Below are 17,953 nucleotides of genomic sequence, written 5' to 3' on the forward strand. Positions count from 1 at the left end.
CTTCTGCAATAAAAGGGAATTATGACATGTCACACATGTCGTGTGTCCTTAAGGGGTTAAAAGTTTATTCTAAGTGAGCTATGCCGTGTTGAGGGCAGAGTTGCAAAATTTAGTGCAAAGCCAAAAAGCTGGGTTCCAAAATGTTTTCATCTATTATTTTGCCCTAAATTTTGCAAACTTTGTCAATTCAACATTTGGTATCACAAGTTGCTTTGAAAATGTCTAAACCGCTTAGAATTTGCAACTGTTGTAATTGAGTAGTCTATGAAAGTGTGAAGCTGCATACACTGCTGTGGGGTTATGACAAAACTTCTACAACCATGGACCATCTGACAATAGTTTAGGTATGTAATATTTCTATACAAATTCAGACACAGCCTAAAATTGTATTAATTTAAACATCAAACAGACAATGTTTTGATGCGTTTGTGTTTATCGTATCTTTCTCAAGCCCGCTTTGATAAAGACTCTAAATCTATTGAAATGTTGACCGGTCCACTCTGTTGGATCCATTGTAGAAGTAAAGTTGTGCAATCTATATCTTTTCTGCAGTTGAGACCTTGAGCTACTGTCCAAATGCTTTTTAATAAGATTGCCTACTGCAGGACTATGGTCCCCTGCTTTAGAGTGCAACACCTTACAGGGATTTTTAACATGGTGTAGCAGCTGAAAACCTATAAAACATTGATCCTCCGTTGTACAACGATGTGCATTAGTGTTGCTTCAAGTGTTGCCTTTAGACTGCAAATATGTGTATATGCATTTGTTGGATTCTAAGGGAAACCAATAATACTACCTTGATTTTGGGAGGATGCCTATAGGTACAAAGTATAGCTTTACTTATTCAATTCCCAATTGCTTAATGCAATTATTTCATGAAATTATGATATCTCTAGAATGTAAGTCCAATATTAAGATGTGTTTAGATATTAGATGGTATATGAACTACTAACCACTCAATGCCCAAAGAATGTATCGGCCTACACAACTATACAAAAGTATAAAGTTGTAACACAAACTTGGTCAGGTAGGGAATTATTTGCAAACTACTCTAGACTTGCGCAAAAAATAGTTAAGACCAGTTCATCTAAATCAAAATTCTTTTTAATACACATCCAAATGAATTATTAATTGAATAAGACTTCACAGGTAAATCCTGGACAGATTGATTTGTTCGGATGTGAAGTGAAAGGAATTTAATTTGGACAAACCGGTCCAAACTAATTTTTGCCATGTGTAATTTGCCCCTAATACTTCTGTAACAAGGGATTTCTTGTCCTTTGTGCTGATGTGCCCGGAATGACGTGTACTGTATATAGGCTTGTGCACATGCTCTAAAAGCTATTTGAAAACCAAGCTGCTTATATTCTCGCAAATAATCCCTATCTCCAGTACTACAGACAAGTGTGCTGTAACACTTTCTTATGTATAAACCTGGTTGGGAGCAATAATGTTTTTCAAACCATCCAATGTCTACAAAGTTACAAGCTGCATTGGTGGCACTCGTATAGGGAATAAAATGCCAAATGCTTGTTTGATTGATTTTTTTTTTTTAACAAAATAAATAAAGCTATTCAAAAACCCTCTTGCCCCTTAGCACTGTCCACCTTGTCTGTTGCTTCTAACATAAAGCGACTGATCTCTGGCAGCAAGTGATATCATAGTCATAAACATGCACAGGGACTCTATGAGCATTCTGGCTTATGTAGATGTTCAGGTTCTAGTAGGCTATGGGTGCATTTGTTTTTGTTTTTTTAAGTCATCAGTCCAAGCTCTTCCACAAAAACGAATAAAATGGCAGAGTTCCTAGAACCCTACACACTCCACCTCAGCTGCTTACATGATTGTGAGGATTTTCACTTGCTATATTATACCTTCCGAAGAGGCAGTTACATATTGAATCACTGCAACTCTTCTAATTCTATGAATTCATTAGTGCTGATTTGTGATCTGGTCTAGCACTCTAAGCTTAACATTGCACATGCTATTTGGATAGGAAATCATTTGAAACAGTTTGAGAAAGCTGGGAGATTGTGCTCATAGCCTAATAGTATCATAGCCACTATAATAAGCTGTAATAGTGCCTAGTGTTCCTTTAACCCCTTAAGGACACATGACATGTGTGACATGTCATGATTCCCTTTTATTCCAGAAGTTTGGTCCTTAAGGGGTTAAACATATGTGCATGTTTATCATAGTAGACATTTATGGGACCATGAGCACTTCAGCTTTTTGTAAATCAATGAGAAACCTGAATGGCAGCAACCATTTTTTAATTTTTATTTTAAGTGCTTGTGAAATGTCACGTTACGAAAAAATATTACGAAATAATATTTATTGTCTCCCACAACAAAAAGGGCAAATTTGCACCTTTTCACAATTTTCTAAAAAAAAAAAAAAAAAATGTTTTCTTTTTTTTTATTTACAGATGTTCAAATAATCCAATAACCAAATTTTCTGGATATTAAAATTCTATTTTGATGCATTCTTGAAAGCCTTAGGAATAACAATATAACGTGATCTATTTTATAACTAATTCCTATTTTAATATTCTTACAATTTTTATGCAAGTAAATTGCTAAAAAAGCTATAATTTTCATAAGAAATGTGTATTTTATTCATCACACCACTAAAACACATGCTCTTTATAATTTTTAACAGCAATATATTTGCCTTCATCGCAGATATATGTATAATAAATGTAGCAAAACTGTCTGAGAGTGTCTGTCAGTGTCTGTCTGACAGCGCATTTGTTTGATACTGAACTGATAACTACAAATAAAAATAAAAAACAATCTAAAAAAATACCTGTAGGAGACGCTGTAAAATCTCCTACAGCGCATGTTAACTTGCACTGAACAGAACTAGCCACTGCAGTTGAAAGTATGTATTTTTCTAAACCGAATAAAGGCATTGATTGGTAAATAACAATGTGTGATCTATTTATTTAAATTCTATTTCTCTGTTTTGGTATGTACCTTTTTTCGACTGAGGAATAGGAGAAAAAAAAAGATCATATTTATTTATGGTTTCCATTCCTGGTGATGAGTCATGGCAGCAAAACTCTAGAGTTGGCTCTACCTACCACTCTCATTGGACAAGAAAAATAATAAAATCAGCCCCCATAGCCTGATTACGCCCAGTTTGTAACAATTCAAACAAACTGGGAAGGAGCATAGTGCTGCCAGAGCCATCACCCCCGGGAAACAAAAATATCAGTAAATACCATTTCATTTTCTGCTTTCCAGGCCATAGCCTACGACCAGTTGTAACCAATAACACAGTTTTCAGGATCAATATTATAATTGTAATGTCTTTTAAAGACTTGAGAGGGGCTCGCTGAAAAGCAGAACGCAACAACGGCAAGTCCCAGTAGGGGGAGATAGACTTTGAAGGCGGTTTGTTTGGCAACAATGCTCTCAAGAATTTTGAAGTGGTGTGGGTGCAAACTCCCATCACCATTAACCCTGCAGTGGTAATTGTTTAAATTTATTTATAAACTGCAATAATTACCTCTGAGGGTTAACTCCTCCTCTAGTGGCTGTCTGATTTAATGCTGAATGAAAGAACAGCTCCAGTGACTCCAGCTACTATAACCACTTGGATTAAATAAAGGAGTGTCCCTTTAATTAATGTAGGGCTATATGCAGCTGAAAATGAAATATAAGGCAATTCCATCCTAACAACGTGATTGACCAGATTATAGTCATGAATGTAATTCTTAAAGGGTTTTAAGGGACCAATAGAATTTTAACTATCTTTTTAGAGTGTGTCACATCTACATGTACGAAGAGGCGAAAGGAACTGTCCCCTGTAAATCTGTTTTTTACCTGTCTGGAAGGTATGGAGGCTATTTGTTGCAATATTTACAGTACTCTCTGCATGAGTTAGGGCCTGTGGCTGACGGGTAGATTGCTACAATCTCTGCAGAGTTTTAAACTCTTTAAACAGAGTTCTCTTGTTTAATGCCAATAATAATAGCTGTAGATATTAATCATGTGATCACTGTTAAAGGGACACTCCAGGCACCCAGACCACTTCTGCCCATTGGAGTGGTCTGGGTGCCAACTCCCACTACCATTAACCCTGCAAGTGTAATTATTGCAATTTTCATAAACTGCAATAATTACCTTGCAGGGTTAAGTCCACCTCTAGTGGCTGTCTACTAGACAGCCACTAGAGGACACTTCCTGGTCCATAGCACTGAAAACTTGTGCTAGAGCGTCGCTGGAAGTCCTCACGTTGTGTTTTTCATTGCTTTTCTATGGAGAACTCTAATGCGCCTGAGCGGCATTAGGACTCCGGCCGGGATCAGTCTCGCCCACCGGCCGACATAATGAAGAGGAGGAGCGGCGACGACCCGAAACCACCGCCGAGGGACATCGGGGATTGGGGGGTGGGAGGGAGAGGGGACCTGCAGTGCCAGGAAAACGGATTGTTTTCCTGGCACTGGAGAGTCCCTTTAATAAGTTTCTGATTTTCAGCATTATCAAAGATCTTCACTGGCAGTAGGGTGATAAGGAAATACCTGCCAGGGCTGAATATCCAGTTGCTAAAAGTTAGTGAAAAATGTAAGCAGGGCCGCCATCAGGGGGTGACAACCATGATGGTTGTCACTGGCCCGGCAGCCCTGGGGGGCCCGGACTGCTCTGGCAGTCCTGGGCCCCACTTTCCCTCTCTGCACACATAGATAGCAAATATCGCGATCTATGTGTGCAGCCGCGGGCCCCCGGCTCCCTGTTACCGCAGAGGGGGCCCAGGCAGCACACAGCCTCTTCTCTTCTCCTCTCTGCTAATAACTCTCGCGAGACCCGGTTGCCATGGCAACGCTCCGCGGGTCTCGCGAGAGTTATTGGAGGAGAGAAGAGAAGAAGCTGTGTGCTGCCTGGGCCCCCTCTGCGGTAACAGGGAGCCGGAGGGCCCCACCACCGGACCACCAGATATGAAATCTCCCCCCTTCCTAGACAAAGGTAAGCAGGGAGGGGGGAAAAAAAAACTATTTAATTAAATGTAATTTTAAAAAAAAAAAAATGTTAAAATGCCCCTTCCTCCCTCCCCCCAGATTGCACATTTACACACACATACACTGACACAACACACACACACACTACATGCACTAACACAACACACACACACTAACACAACACACCACACACACACTGCATACACTGACACAACACACACACTATATACACTAACACAACACACACACTATATACACTGACACAACACACACTATATACACTGACACAACACACACTATATACACTAACACAACACACACACTACATACACTAACACAACACACACACTACATACACTAACACAACACACACACTACATACACTAACACACACACACTACATACACTAACACACACACTACATACACTAACACACACACTACATACACTAACAACACACACACACTGCATACACTGACACAACACACACTGCATACACCGACACAACACACACTGCATACACTGACACAACACACCCTGCATACACTGACACAACACACCCTGCATACACCGACACAACACACTCTGCATACACCGACACAACACACTCTGCATACACCGACACAACACACTCTGCATACACTGACACAACACACTGCATACACTGACACAACACACTCTGCATACACTAACACACACACTGCATACACTAACACAACACACACACTGCATACACTAACACAACACAGACTCTGCATACACTAACACAACACAGACTCTGCATACACTAACACAACACACACTCTGCATACACTAATACAACACACACTCTGCATACACTAATACAACACACACACTGCATACACTAACACACACACTGCATACACTAATACAACATGCACTCTGCATACACTACACACTAACACACTAACACACTCACTGCATCCACTATACTGACACACACTCTGCATTCGCTACACATTAACACACTCTGCATTCACTACACTAACACACACTCTGCATACGCTACACACTAACACACTCTCTGCATTCACTACACATTAACATTCTGCATTCACTACACTAACACACACTCTGCATCCGCTACACACTAACACACTCTCTGCATTCACTACACACTAACACACTCTCTGCATTCACTACACATTAACACACTCTCTGCATTCACTACACATTAACACACTCTCTGCTTCACTACACTAACACACTCTCTGCATTCACTACACATTAACACACACTCTGCATTCACTACAAATTTACACACACACTACATTAATTACACTGACGCACTCTGCATTCACTACACCCTAACACACACTCTGCATTCACTAAACTATGCACACACTGGATTCACTATACTGACACACACTCTGCATTCACTACACTAACATACACTCTGCATCAACTGTACACACAGCATCCACTACACAAACATCCTGTATTCACAGTACACACACTACATCCACCACAAATTGAAACACTCTGCATTCACTATACACAGACACTGTGTCTAATACACACACTACATCCACTACAGACACTGCATCCACTAAACACATTTCATCTAGTACATACAAACACTACATCCACTACACAAACACACACTACATCACTGTACACACACTACATCCACTACTCAAACACTCTCTCCATTCACTACACATTAACACTCTGCATTCACTACACTAACACACACTCTGCATCCGCTACACACTAACACACCCTCTGCATTCACTACACATTAACACACTGCATTCACTACACTAACACACACTCTGCATCCGCTACACACTAACACACTCTCTGCATTCACTACACATTAACACACACTCTGCATTCACTACACATTTACACACTCTGCATTCACTGCACTAACACACACTCTGCATTCACTGCACTAACACACACACTACATTCATTTCACTGACACACTCTGCATTCACTACACACTAACACACTCTGTATTCAATACACACCAAAACACACTCTGCATTCACTAAACTATGCACACACTCTGGATTCACTATACTGACACACACTCTGCATTAACTGTACACACAGCATTCACTACACAAACATCCTGTATTCACAGTACACACACTACATCCACCACAAATTGAAACACTCTGCATTCACTATACACAGACACTGCGTCTAATACACACACTGCATCCACTACACAAACACACACTACATCCACTACTCAAACACTCTCTGCATTCACTATACACACTGCATCCGCTACACAAACACACACTCTGCATTCACTGCACAAACAGTATCTAATACACACAAACACTACATCCATTACACACATTCTAATTCACTTCCACTGTACACACCACATTCAGTCCCGCATCATTGTCAGTGGACTAGGTAGGGCGTGGGCGGGCCCGGGACTCCGGGAGGGAGGGGTGGAGGGGCCCAGACCTTGTGCTTTGTCAGGGGCCCCAAAATTTCTGATGGCAGCCCTGAATGTAAGTGATTCTAACATAACAAGTTAACATTTGTTGAATTCCTGTAACTAAACTATGCTCTGTTTTTCTGCTAAAGCAAATGTTATTATTTACCTATTTGTACCAAATGCTTTGTACAAATCCCTTTTAACCAATTTTACCTTTAGATATATTCTGGTTAAATGAATGTTAAAACTTGTAAATTGTAGAATCTTTAAATAGTTACCAGTGCTTCTTTATCATTTTTGAAATCTTTTTTCTTCTTTTGTAATAGCGTACTCCTATAAGGTTATCATCTTGTTGATTATCTACTTTATCTTATTTTCATATTTTACTCAACAATTTTCTTGGTTCATTCTAATGCATTGCTTTATGCAAGATAATTATCCATAAAGTCTTTTTTGGAACCTTCTTAGTCTTAATCTCAGAAATCTTTTAATGCAACAAACAGGTTTAATTTAATCAAGAATAATTGCAATTTTCTATGTTATTAACCCATGAGGAATAATCATTACTGTCAAATGTAATATTTCCTTCAACAATCTTGGTTTACATTTATTAAACAATGAACGTGTAGTTAAAACAGACAGGCAAACAAACACGTTTTTACTGTTTCAAGTAATGTTTTCTTAAAATATACTTAAATAGACACAAACGCGTATTTTTTCCCCCCACGCAATTTTTTATATAAACAGAGCTGCAGATCCTACACATTTTATAATTTAACATATAAAATTTTTTTAAAAAAAGTCATATAAAGTACTAACCAGCACTGTGAGACAAAGAGAATAAGTACCAATGTTAATATATATATCAAAGTTTATAACAAACAGATCAGTAATGACATGCTAAATTGTAATATCATGGGTCAGGGTGTCCTGCCTTTTGTATCCATATGTGCTTATTATTTGTCTGTATTCGCTGTAATGTACAGAGCTGCGGAATTTGTTGGTGTTATATAAATAACAAAAAATGTGTAATAAAAAAAGGTTAACATGGTGACGTGGATAATTTAAGGTAAACATTTTAATTTCAAAAAAGTTTAAATATGTATATTTTTTATTCCCTATCCAAATAAAAATATGAAAACATTTAATACATGAAACAAAGGTATGCTAGTAGACAGGACTAAAAATTACTTGCCACAACAAGCCTAAAAGGCTTGTTCTGGCCTCCAAGTTCCCAAATCTCAATCCGAAATTATAGTTTCCCTTTAATGCTGGCCATCATAGAAAGGTGTCAAAACACACAGTGCATCACACAGTTGATCTTTTAGATCAAGTGGATGTGCATTGTTTACCTGGGTAAGAGATGGAAGCAGGATGCATAATGGGAACCGTGGCTCATGGCATTTATGTAGATGTTAGTTTGACATGTACCAACTACCTAGAGATTGATGCAGACATCTTTATGGAAATGTTGTTTCCTGATGGCAGTGTCCTCTTTCAGCAAGATAATGCACCCTGCCACACTGTAAACCTTGTTTAGGAATTATCTGAGTAACATGATAAAGATTTCATGGTGTTGGATGAGTTCACGATGTGGGTTCCTAGGGAACACAGACCTTTGATTAGGGTGACATGCCCAGCAATACTCAACGCACTACGTATATGGGATGCGACAAACGCAAAATACTGTCTGGCCTCCTCACTGTCCCCATTAATGCCACTATTTCGCAACAGAGCTTTCCCTCCGGGTATGGCGAGAGAGTTTCGCAATCTCGAAGGGGTAGGCCTCCAGAGGATATGTCACATGTTTCAGGGAGGGGAAATAGTACAGTTCGATCTTAAGCAACACAATCACTTAACACCCTCGGACTTCTTCAGATATGTGCAACTTGGGGATTTTGCTAACCAACCTCATATTAAAGCAGCGGCCTGCAGATCAATGACCTTTTATAAGAGATTGTGCTCAGGAGGGACAGCACACAAGGGTTTGATACCGCTGTTGTATGCCCACCTCTGCTTCGAAAACACAGAGTGGGGTAGACTGACTTACACTGACCAGTGGGAACGAGACCTGGGCAAGGTTCTAGATGGTATTGAGTGGCAGGAAATCTGGGAAGCAAACAAAAATGCATCAATATGCGTGACACTACAGGAATAGTCGTGGAAAACCATGTTCCGGTGGTACACCACACCAGTGAAGCTCTTTAGAATGCACAAAACAAACACAGATGACTGTTGGAGGGGCTGCGGAACTAGAGGAACATATATACATATGTGGTGGGAATGATCAATTATAACTAGATTCTGGAAATCGGTTGAGAACTTACTGATACAGATCTTCAATAGATTGCCTGCCCTGGACTCCTGGGTATACCTGTTAAATAGGTCACTGGAGGGCTGGACCAGGAGAGAGCAGAAACTACTGCACAAAATCACCATAAGGGGCGCAGAGCGATAGCAACAGCGTGGCTGTCCCCGGAGGGCCCGAATTTCTCTGGAGTAATCTCTAGGATCAAGGATAGCAAACTAATGGATGACCTAACGGCTAGGGTGAAAGGGACCACGGTAGCGTTTCAAAGAATATGGGAACCTTGGGAAAACAGCCCAATGGGATAGGGAAGAGGAGATCTTTATAGGGCCTGGAGGACAGCGGAGGTATGACAGACAGTCGCTCCTAGCAGAGACTACCAGACCGCAGTGCATGTACACACGTACAGAGCCCGCCACCCCCTTCCTCCGCCTCCAGTGCCTACGCCCCCTCATCTCTTTCTATAAACTGCTCCCTCATCCCTTTCTCTCCTTTTTCATCTTCCTTCACTATTATCCCATGCTTTACGTTGGAATGAGCGTATGTCGGTTACGAAAGGACGAATTAAAGGGCTGTTTAAGCATTGGTGCTTCAGAAAGTGAGGCAATGTATACTGTACAATGTTAGTAGTACGCTATGTTTATTCTTTCAAAAAATAAAAAACTCCTTGGCGGACGGTAAAAAAGAGCAGAGTGGGAAAGACCTTGAACTGGGTAATCTATTGTGCAAATAAGTGGGCATGTATGCAGTGGGCTTTTGCACAAGCTGGTATGCTAAGCATTTGTTTGCTGTTCCTGCCAAGCTGAAGAAATAAAGAATTAATAAAAAAAAAAAAATTGCCCACATTAGCGTTTTTCTAATTCACCAAGGGCACTTTTTCTTTCCTGACTTAATTATTGCAGCTCACTACTTAACGGCCTTCTAAATAACTGCATTGCCTCTCAAGCCTAATAATGAATGTTGCCATCAGGCTCATCGTCCTGACTCACCACTACTCCCTCACCTCACCCCTTTGCCAATCATTGATTGGCTTTCTGTTGTGACGGAGCTCCTGTACTCCAGCTGAGTACCTCCGACCCGGTCTGCTTCCTAGCTGCTTGCCAAGACCCTGGAACACTTTAGACCCCAGTCGCTGAGGCTTGACTGAGGTCCATCTGGAGCTTTTCCACCCAACCAGGCTGCAGCTCTCCTTTCAGGCAGGTATCTTCCACTCTGCCTGTTATGCTGCAGCCCTTCTTTCTGGTTGGTAACCACCTCTGCCTGGAATGTGTTTGCTATTGTACTTTACAAAGGCACTCTTGATTTATCCCAGAGCTAGATGGATCGGGCAGCCAGCTAACAGGTCGGGATACTGTGTTACTGGGATCCCTAAAAATCCACATAGGACACAAATTTCCAAAAGGAACTAACATTTTTATTATTACTTGGGACTAGCCCATATGATCATTACATAAAGCTTACGGTGACACACTCAAAAAATACATATAACCAGATCATGCAAAGAAACATACAGGCACTCATAATAACACAAAAACATAATAATAAAGAGGTGGGAAGACAATAATTAACATGAAATATCGCTCCTGTCTACAGAAGCCATCATATGCAAATATACCTGAATATGCAAATTAACTAGCCTTGCTATTTAGGTAGTGCACATTGCTGTTGCTACCAACAGGTGGCAATGTACAGGCTCCACAGCCAAATCCACCTACTTGGTAGCAAGCATCAGCAGGAAACCCCAGGTGATGGTGACTACTGTCACACCAGTACACTTTAGGATCTAATTAAAATTGCTAACACTAACCTCCAATGTCCTCATTAACTCTAGTCCTCGCTACATGTTCTCTTTACAAATACATCCCTCTTCTCAATACCTTCACTATGCGAACAAAAGCTTCATGACATCACTTGTTCCCACACTGCCAATTCTCACCTGATTTTTTGAGGTATGCCCCTTTCTTTTGGAATTCCCTAGTCTTCAGACTCCCTCCTAGCCACCAGTCCTTTAAGAAGTCACTGAAAATACATCTCTTTTGGAAAGCGTACCAACTTTCTGGGTGACTCTTCTCCCATTACAATTGTGTTCCTCAGTTCCCTTGACTTCCCAGCCCAGCTTACTATTTCTCCTGTTCGCTTTTTCCCAACACCAGTTTTACCAGCTTATGTCGACACAGGCATGTTAGCCATCAGTCCCTTCTCCCGTCTGACATGCTGTTATTTCTCGTGTCTTTACCCCTTCCTCATTGATTGAAAGTTTGTTTGAGAAAGGCCTCTTGTCTCTGTTAATTTTCATATGTCAATTACTTGTTCTAAATATCCCAACTCTGTAATTGTAAAGGAAATATGGATGAATTTTTCTTCATATTTTTTTTCATATACTTCATAACAAAATCTATTTTCTTTCAATAGTTACTATAACTAAAAAATAGCCGTACCATCCTCAGGCCCAGCACTGCTTACCCAGGAGCAGAGGTGGGTCCAGGGAAAGCAGACGATGATTCCAGCCCAGTGCACGGAGGTGTGCAACATTACATCACATACTGACATTGACGTGCGCCTCCGGCACGGGCACCTACAATGCAAAAGTAAGACAATATTTCAATTTATCTGCATGACTGGCCCCCCCTGCTCTGGTTAATGCTGTGTTAGTGGTAGGAAGTACTTCCTCTCTGCTTACCAACAAGCCAGAAGAGAGAGGAGGGAGAGCCTGGACCAGATTCCCCTCACACTCAGTCAGATGCCTGCATGAAGATACTGAATGTTTCCCATAGGAATGCATTGACGCTACAGCTCTTGTCCCCCACTGAAGCCCCTAGCCCCCACATTACAACCCTTTTTGGAACACAAGAATGTACATGTGGGCCGTGCGTGTATGTGGGCATGATGTATATTTGTGTAGCTTGCAAGTTGGTGGGTACAAGGGGGCCCCATGATCTCCTATTGCCCAGGGGCTCCTGAGTTGTCAGTCCGCCCCTGAATAAAGTCAAGTACGTATGTGAGTGTGTGTGGGTATGCTTTTATATCATAATGCTTGTGTGTGTACTATCTCTAACAAAAGGAGGTAAGGCGGTGCAGAATGACCCCAAAAACTGACCGTTAAGAAGGCAAGCCAATGTGCTTTTCTACCCTTTGTTCCAAGTATGCTCTGTTCCTAAATAGTTAAGATAATTGTAAAGAATATAGAGCATCTCGTGGAATATAGATTGTATTGACATGTTCCGCTAAACCTGGTGTGCTCAAATTCAATAAAAAAAATAAAAAAAATGAATTCCTGACAATGCAATACTGAAATCACAGGTTTTGCATGATCTGCAAATTGTGGGAGTCTTGTCTAAATGTACTACACTATCTCTACTTCCAATGACGGATTACAAAGACAAAAAGTACACTGCTGGGTGGAGCTAGCTTCTTTAGAATTAAATGACAGCAGTTAATTGCTTACAAAAATACTTAGGTCTGTATCACACCCAGATTGTAATAATCTCCCCTTTGTTATCTATAATAAGATCTCTTCCAGGATCTAATTCTCTAAACTCTACCAAACTCCTATGCAGATTTTTTTTTGCCAGTTGGTATATGGTGGTTGCTGAATATGGTGGACATCTTTCTTTCTGATACTCAACAGAACTTTGATTTTAAATGTCTATCAGAAATGCCATCTTTGGTGTGTCTGATATTGGGAAAGGGAGGTATGTGTGGGGCTGGTGAATCGCCAAGTCCTTGATAAAATTAGCATCACAGGCAAATGACCTGCCTGTAGTGCGCATGTGTGCAATGATTGCAGGCAGCCCAACAGAACAACCAATCAAATCAATCTACATACTGAGCGCTCACATATGGGTTTAAAGAGACACTATAGGCACACAGACCACTTCATCTCATTGAAATGGTTTGGGTGCAGTGTTCCTGTCCCCTTAACCCTACAATGTAAAACACTGCAGTTTCAGAAAACTTAAATGTTTACATTAAAGGGGTAAAACTGCCTCTAGTGGCTCTGTACCGGACAATTTAACTCTGTGAAAGTGTGTTGCAAAAACCCCATAGGAAAGCATTGGGTCAAGGGAGGTCCACAAGGGCAGAGGAATACAGCTTGTATTCCTAACACTATAGTGTTCCTTTAAATGCAGATAATTATGGGCTAAGGATGTTAGTTCTCCTAACAATGGGTGATAAAGCTGCTCTGTAAGGTGATTGGGAGGATAACGTGACATGGTAGGTCTGGACTTTCCGGTCCGAATTTAATGACAAAGCCCTGTTAGCAAGCAAAAATGTGAGAATCTGCTCAAAATGCATGTCTATTTGAACTTAATCACATTTTCATCTCTGTAAGACACAAATTACAGAACTACTCCCCCATCATCTTTTCCCGAAACACAGCCGATGCAGGACACAGCAACACTAAGTATTGTAGAGTACTGTTCATAACATTTACAGCCACAAAAGGCAAAACAAACAAACAAAGTTTCCAACCAAATGTCCTGCTTAGATTTATGGCCTATTCTACTATTACCACTTTAGTATTTATTTTAATATTGTACTAAAAGAATCAGCATCAGATTGATTTAGTGATTAACATTGTATGTGCTCATTTCAAGTAGTATAATCTAGTGTATTGCTTAAAATTAGTTGTTCACTGGTGAGAATCCGATACGAATAAATGTTTTTCTAGCAATATGTTCTAATAAGAGGCAAGTTAAATGAACACTATAATCACCCAGACCACTTCATCTAAATGAAGTGGTCTGGGTGCAGTGTCCCTGTCTCCTTTACCCTGCAATAAAAAACATTGCAGTTTTTGAGAAACGTCATAATGACAGCCACAAACCGAGTAAAACTCGGGTCACGTAATACCGAAGCCACACAAGTGCAATTAGTGCACTAGGTCCCGAATGCTCCTATTAGGAGGCCCAACCTCCTTGTGATGGCGCTTGGGGAGGAGATGTGAGCAGCCTCAAAGGTGCCTCGGTGCTAGAAACCAAGTAAGTAAAAAAGGGTTTTTAATCCTTTCAGTGCCAAACGAGGGGACACCTAACAGTACTAGAGACAGGAACACTATAACGTTAGAAATGCATATTTGTATTTCAAATGTTATAGTGTTCCTTTAACAAAATCCACCACAAATGATTTTTGCATTGAGTTCTTCAGAAATCCATAATATTTTCCCAAAGATTGAGCAAAACTGAATTAACAAATTAAAACAAACTGGAGTCAAAACATATCACCTAGTAACCAGGAGGGATCTAAAGATATGTTCCCTTCTATTTCTTCACACCAAAGTCAGCAGTACTAGGGTTAATTCTGAAACAAAGGAGCAGTCACTCTGTTATTAAATATTAACTCCCTCACTAATTTTGTTTGTTTAATTCATTTTAATTATTGTGTTACATAAAATATATATTCAGTGATTTTAATTAATCATGGTGGTAGGCATCTGAATGTGCAGTGTTTCTGCTTGAGATATTTGTACTTGTGTGCCAGGGGCTAGTTACACAGCCGGCACATGTGTCTTGGCAGCACAGAACTCGGGGACTGCCAAATGTCAACTCTGTGCAAAATATACTTCTACTGTCAGCGCACACAGCATGCTGGCAACAGCTGTAACAATCTTCTAATTTATTGTGCCTGCAACGTGAAACTAGCTCTTCCATCCTTTACTCTGTACGGCCCCTCTTGCCTCCCTCCATTGCTTATATCTTTTTTTTTTAAATTGAAGACCCCTCCCTCTCTATCCTCCCTCTCTCAACCCCCTTTGCTGGCGGACAGCGGGTGAATGCGTTCTGAGCCATCAAAACTGTGCCATCTCTATGAGAAGCATGTGATATGACTGCACAAGGTCCTTACTGACGTCAGACGGAGGAGGGAGATTGGTCCTGGGAGAGTTTTAAGGGGCGGGGGCACTTATTGGCAATGTCCAATGGGGCATTGTAACACCAAAAATGTAAAGTGACTTAAAGGGTTGGAGTAACCCTTTAAATATGTCTGCACTCTGTACTCTGCCACAGTCTTCCCAACATTGGGTGATAGAGCAGCTTTGTCCAGTGATCAGAATGACTGTGAGTTGACATGTGTACAGGAAAATCTAAACAGCCAGATTTTCAGTGTTTAGTTCTCGATTTGAAGTTTTCAGTTTCAAATGTAAAGCTTTTTGATAGTAACTGGAGGGGCTAAAAAGCAGTAGACGGGGCGGGGCCTGGCAGCCAAGATGGCCGGTTGTGCTCTCTGAGAGCTCCTGCACCAGCTGGCACATAAACGCGAATCTCATCAAAAATAATAATGCCAACACCACACGATGCCCAGAGAGTGATGCAGGACCACAAGAGGAACAGACAGATACCCATCTGGCACCGATGCGCACTGAAACCATCTGTACCGGGCATGAGGCCTACTCTGGAGCGGAGCCTGAAGCCTGGGGGAGGCGGCCGATCTCCTGGCACGGGAGTCGCTCACAAGCGAGAAAATAACACAGCCCTGCTACCCCCCCCTCTGGACCGGCGGGGGTCATCCCGGTCCTCGCTGGGGGCAATTACCCCCGCAATACAGCCTGAAACCCAGCGGTCTCGTTGTGCTCCTGGGTCTGCCGCTATGACAGCACTCGAGCAACCCGGGGAGAGCACGGAGATAATGAAAGCAAGCCTTACCGACGAAGCTGATTACAAAACACGGCTGGACGCAATCTTCGCAGCATTCTGGCTCAGGCTGGAGAGGCGCCTGCAACCACACGCAGAAATTAAGCATGGCACCCCCTCACCACCACAGCCACGAGGACGGCACAAAATGGGCGCTGCAAAACAACAGCGACGCACACAAGGCCAACGAAACCGCCCAACCCAACATATTTGACGAAGATTCCACTTCCCCGCTCGGTACAACAAACCTCCTTCTGGGCAGGGAGGCATACCGGAACAAAATCCGACCCACAGTCCACACACCCAAAGGGGCTTCGGGAGAGCGAGGCTCCAGAGGGTCCATGGTCCCACCACGTATGGCATGGGGTCCAGAGGACACAGGGAAGTGCTTCCCGCAACACCCCGGGCTGGAGGATCTGAGCGGGTGCAGCCCCAACGCAACAACCTCCCGGGATACGACTGGCCAAAAAGCTCTGAAATAGGCGGCGGATGCCACACGGCAATAACACCGGCATGGCCCGCAAGAGGGGTCGGTTAAAGGAGGGTGAGATACACGCCCCGCAGCATGAACAGGGCACAAGGACATTTCGTGCATGGCCAAACCGAGCAGCAGGACACAGCTTACGACGAGACAGGTCTCCGCAAGTGGTCCATCAATATGTGACTGTAATACTTATATGCTAGTGGTAACCAGACTAACCCGACATGAAACAAATGGGACTCACTGCCTAGCTGACATGTTCACCTGAATCAGCGCAGCACTCCCTCATAGAGGTTACATGCCTGAATTGCTTATTATTTAAAGATGCTCGGTGGTGCAAGGTGGGCTAGCTGAGGGGTGACTCTTAAATATTTTGACTTAAGGCTGCTGCCAAAAAGCCCAACACCACTAGCTTTGACTGCTCACTTAACAACACATACCTGTACTGATACCGGAGAAACTGACGGAAGCGAAGCACAGAGAGATGGACACAGGTTTCTTCAGGAAGGAAGAGATTCTTTATTGGATCACCGATCGGGACTCAGAGGGACTAGCGTCACCAAAATACCACAAGTTCTGAGCCCTGGACAATAGTGCAGGCTCCTTATATAGGCACATAACTCCTCCCATATTAAGCTCCACCCGCACATTCTCTTGACCAATCAATACAAATAAGAATTAACTTCCTGCTTGACCGCATGGCCTGTCCAGCACAATGGAGGAGGGGGAATACTACATCCTGTATTCTTGCACATGCTCCGTACACTACTGATCGTATCTTGCCTCGTGCAACCAACTGATCGATACGTCAGCATATGCACGTACACATGCCACGTGGTAATCTCGGCCTACTAAATTTATTTTTACCGAGATTCCACCACATTCCCCCCTTTGATGCCTCTTGATATTTTGCAATCACTTAACCTGGGTTTGCATACACCTCAAGTTACCATGAACCAGACCAGACTTATCTTATGATGTGAATCTTCAACACTCATCTTCCTGCATTGGTTCTCCCTGATCTAGAGCCTTATACTTATAAACCGCCATTATCTGTGCAGCAGCCTTCCTCTCTGCTATATTTTCTATTAGGCTTTGCACAGACCTAACTACTAAGGGTATAAGACACGGCAGGAGTAGACACAAC

The sequence above is a fragment of the Pelobates fuscus genome, chromosome 7 (genome assembly GCF_036172605.1).
Source record: "Pelobates fuscus isolate aPelFus1 chromosome 7, aPelFus1.pri, whole genome shotgun sequence".
Lineage (NCBI taxonomy): Eukaryota > Metazoa > Chordata > Amphibia > Anura > Pelobatidae > Pelobates > Pelobates fuscus.